This window comes from Patagioenas fasciata, chromosome 6, assembly GCF_037038585.1.
Source record: "Patagioenas fasciata isolate bPatFas1 chromosome 6, bPatFas1.hap1, whole genome shotgun sequence".
Taxonomy (NCBI): Eukaryota; Metazoa; Chordata; class Aves; order Columbiformes; family Columbidae; genus Patagioenas; species Patagioenas fasciata.
In genome coordinates, this window is record NC_092525.1 from 30,785,910 (window position 1) to 30,790,475 (window position 4,566).

At 39.8% G+C, this 4,566-nt stretch overlaps 1 long non-coding RNA gene across 1 annotated transcript; it reads right to left on the bottom strand.

Annotated features, from left to right (window-relative positions):
* Positions 1-487: 487 nt before the first annotated feature.
* On the bottom strand, positions 488-4,156 carry LOC139828225 (uncharacterized). Its single transcript, XR_011739600.1, has 3 exons — positions 3,951-4,156; positions 691-911; positions 488-545 (listed from the first exon to the last, which is right to left on the bottom strand). It is a non-coding gene; the product is annotated as an uncharacterized lncRNA (long non-coding RNA).
* Between the last annotated feature and the right edge of the window lie 410 nt (positions 4,157-4,566).

The window sequence follows — 4,566 nt, forward strand, 5'->3', positions numbered from 1 at the left end:
GTCTTACAAAAGGTCATTAGTCACACAAATGGTCATTTAAGTTGAACTTCAAATTACATGGATTTTCTGTTTCAGGCTGTAAGAATTGAGGCTCAAAGTGGAAATTAGAAACACTTTTTGACCAAGACCAGAGTAAATTATGAGGGATACCTCAGTTGAGTTTAACAGTTTGCCCAGCTAGAAGGATGCTCAAACACATGGGGTCGGGGAGAAGAGTCTGTCACAGCCACACCATTACTACTCCCTCCACATTTGACTTTTGAAAGGCTGCAGCATCTCATCAAACGTTATTTTAAAATGTAACACACACACAAACATTTTGAAAAAGGAAAATTAAGATCTAGAGTGTAAAAAGACAGACTAATCTTGCAAGAGTAGTGCAGGGTTCTTCCATTGTGCACTGCTGCCTTGGTAAGTCAGTTAACATAGTCAATGATATCTGGATTTTATGAAACTGAATGGTACTCACGTAGTTTTCAGCTGTTATAATCTCTTGTAAGAAGATTCTTTCCTACTTTTCTGAAGTGGCGGCAACAGGCACAGATCTGAAATGCAGAGAAGCCAGGCTACAGTATTTTCATAGCTATTATTAAAACCATAAGAACAATTTCCCCGCAACTTTACCAACAGAGTTTTCAAATGACAGATTCAGGGCTTGAACTGCCATTTTGTTTTTCCATTTCTCCTCACCTGGCACCTTTTCAGCAGGTCAATGCTGAGCAGTGGAGAGGGGAAAGAGCAGCATTATGAGGGTGCTGCTTGTGAGTCCCTGGGCATTTCTCATAACTGGGTCCATCTCTCATATATGGGTTTGATGCTGTGATATAATTCTCCATATACAGAGATCTGCTTCATCCAGACTGATGTTTATTCATACTTTGGTGCTGCAGTTTTCCACATTTAGAGGCTTGCTGCAGGAGAAAGACATTTGTTGTGGCTGGAATCCTTTGTTTCACTCAGATATTTGTTTCACATCATGTCGCTTGTGTACAAGTCATTATGAAAAATGTTTGGTCGAAAATTAATGTATAAACTTGAACTAGAATAGGGGTCCCTGTTTTTGTCAATGCAGACCAACACAGCTCTTAATTGCAAAACTGACCTGGTCCCAAAGAAAAGGCCAGCTGTGTCTAATCATCCAGGGGATGGGCCAGAACACACCAAACAAAGGAAATGGAAAGTAACACCAAAATGTTTTAAGATGTAAAATGACACAACGTTCAATGAACACTTGCCAACTTCATCTCTAATTACCGCAGTGATTAAGTAGTAAAGAATTCGGTCCCAATGGGATTGCAGTTCTGAAGGAAATATAGTGCCATGTGTTACAGAATTTTTTGTTGCAAATCATTATGGAAATCCTGCTTTCTGTGGTTCTCCTAACAAACTCTTTCTTTGCAAAAAACATGCTTCATTTGTGAAGTGCAGAGGGAGTGTAACTTGCCGGCTTCTGAAGATTTATGTCTTTATTGCCATATATTCTACTTGCCTTTTTAGAAAATCCTTTTATGTCTCCAAAGAAAGAAACATAGAAAGTATTATACATTTGCATACTGCAAGGGTTCCTCTCATCCTTGCTGAAGAACAAACAGAGAATAGCGGAGGGCTAGATAAAAGCATTGAGACCTTAACGCAGCATGGCAATGGCCTAACAAACAGCCAGAGAATCTGCAATTAATGCAAGACCCATTTAAAATCACAGTCCTAGGGGACACCTTAGAAGACCTAGTTTAGAAGTACTTCTATTTCTTTTTTTCACAATTCTCTTAACCACAAGATCAAAAATTTTCCAGCTTAAAAAAAAAAACCCAAAGCACAACACAAAAACCCTGAGACTGAATGACAAAAGAATTTGAATTTATTTTAATTTATGGGTTATGTTTAAACTTTTTATAACTCTGGATCAAAATATCTATTGTACAAGCAAAATATATCTTTCACCATAGCATGCTCATGTTTATTGTGTTTTATTCTCTCAGCAGGTGTCCCTAGATATCTGCTGTTCTGTTGTCTTTTCATTCAGCAAAGGAAGAGGAAAAATCCTCATCATCTTGCAGAGCTAGTATAGGAGACAAAGAACAGCAAGGGAATAACTGTGGACCTCCTTCTCTGTTTTGTCCTGATTTTTTTTTTTTTTTTTTGCATCAGACCATGTCTCTGTCTTCCTCCCACCCCTTGCTATACAGACCTTCCAAACATGCTATGGCATGTTCCACAAAGAAATATTTAGCTCTCACAAAGCACTTTTATCAGCACATCAAAGTGACACAATTATGCCCATTTTGCTGGTGCGAAAACCAAGACTAAAATGTCATCTGTATGGAATATGCACAGCAGGGAAATAATGCTGTAAGTTCCCAGGATATGAATGCCATACGTATACATCAGAAATGAGGTAGTGAAGCACAGGGCACTTCTGTCTGCTGTGCACAAAAAGGTCACGAGAGAGAAGGAAAAAGAAGAGGTACCAGTCCGTAACACCCCAGGTTATACACGTTCTGTTGTCCTAAGATAGATATAGAATCAGCCATAAACAAGGAAAAACAAGACCAACTGATTTCAGACGCAGCTTTCAGAGAAAAACGTTAACACATGATTAAATGGGAGTGAGCAATGGCAACATGGGCTGTTAGCAGCTGTCAGCTGCGCCCCAATAGCCAGGCTGTGCCATGTTGCTAGGTGTATGGTAAAATGTACCAGCAAAACAAAAAACAGAACTCTGAGTTTTTGCCTGACTATGGTAGTAAATTAAAATGCTTCCTCTTGCTTCTTAGTAGATATGAGGCTTAGCTGGAAAGGCAACAGATGCTCTGAATTTCAGTGTTTAAAATGAGACATTGAGACTCTTCCTCCTTAGCCAAGTTGTTACAAGTATGGGAGAAGATGCTCTTTTTTTCCTCAGCATCGAATAAGATGTTAAACTTCGTTTTCTAAGCTTATTTCATGAATCATTCATGATCAAGTACAAATCCTCACGAACTCACAAGCTTCCTGGTCGTGAGCATTGAACCAACAAGAAGAATATTTAGGGAGATTTAATGGGAATGCAAAAACAGTTAAAAATACAAGTGGAGGGATCATAGACAGTAAGTGAATTCATTGGACCAGAACACTTATCAGTTGGTTCAGTTCCATTTGTACTGTCAGCAATGTTGATAAGTGTGTTGCAGATTTTGTAAAGAACTTCAGATTCTCAAGTTCTAATTTTTTTATGCATCTGTAGTTGTTATTTCTGTGAAGGGCATCACGCCATCCTGCTGCACTTGTGACTCACTGGAAACGTTTTCTCAAAACTTAGCAGTGTGATGTTCTAAGTCAGTCACGCTGAGAATAACACTAATTTAGAATAAAATAGATCAAATTTTGATTACAGTGACCAAAAAACTTCTAATAAATGTTGTCTTCACAAAAATCTGAGAAGACAACCAGATTTAGAGAGAAATAGATTAGCTGACTGGTAAATGTGTTGAACTATGACTGAATGTTTGGAAGGCACTGAAAGCAAAGGTCTCTGTATGGTTTTTACCATCCCCCTTTGTGTCCTCATGCAATTAGAAGGTGCACACATTTCTCTGGCATCTGGTCCCATTTCTCATTATCATGCTGGGGGAGGGGACAGATGGGAGAAAAAGGGGTCTGAGGAGGACATGCTAAGGGAAAAGGAGGATTGAAAGGCCTTGATGGTTGTAAGGGGAACAAAGATGATGTACTCTGCTCATGAAATGGCCAGGTGAAAGTTGGGTTATGAGGCTGCTTCAAAAGCATGGCCAGCACCAAGAGGATGGTCAGTTGGGAGCCTTGAGTGCCCATGGCAAGTAGAGCTGCATCTCCAAGAAGGGTTGTTCTTATTCTCCTTGCACCAAATCATCCAGCACTGTCCCCACAGCTCCCAAACAGCAGGTCTAGCTGTGTTTCCTTGTAATGACTACTGCAATCGGATACATACTTACAGGCAGAGATAGTGGTAACTTTCAGCTGGTGATTTGGAAATGAACATGCAACTTCCCAGGCTCCAGACTCCTCAGGGTTGGAATCCTCTAATGCTCAAACTCTTCCACATCAGTCTAATGCCTTGGCTGCACCTGAACAACACCAGTGTTTTCTGGCAGCACCACAGCAAGCTCCCAGAGGCACCAGTCAGCTGGGGACCCTCTGCCATTGCCTGTCAGAAATATGGCACAAGAGATCAGGAGCAGCAGACTGTCATCTCGGTCCTCTACCCTAGAGGAGACTGGGAAGAGACATTCTGTCATCATTTTCGTATCCTATAAAACCTCCACAATGCTAGCAAAACACAGAAGCTATTGTAATCAGAAACTGCATCTATGGCAATTTCGTACAAACTGAGCACAGCCAAAATGCAGTGAGAAATTAATTAGTGTTTCTACAGCCTGCCAGCTCGTGTTTTTGTTTGAAGCTTAGATGTAGTGGAAAGAAATGAGTTAAAAACGTTGATAGGCTAGCTACTTTTTTTTTTTTTTTTAAGAAAATAACTATGCTCTAAAAACAAGTCTTAAAATTAGTAATTTATGTTAAACATCAGCTGTTTCAGTTTTCTATCAAAGT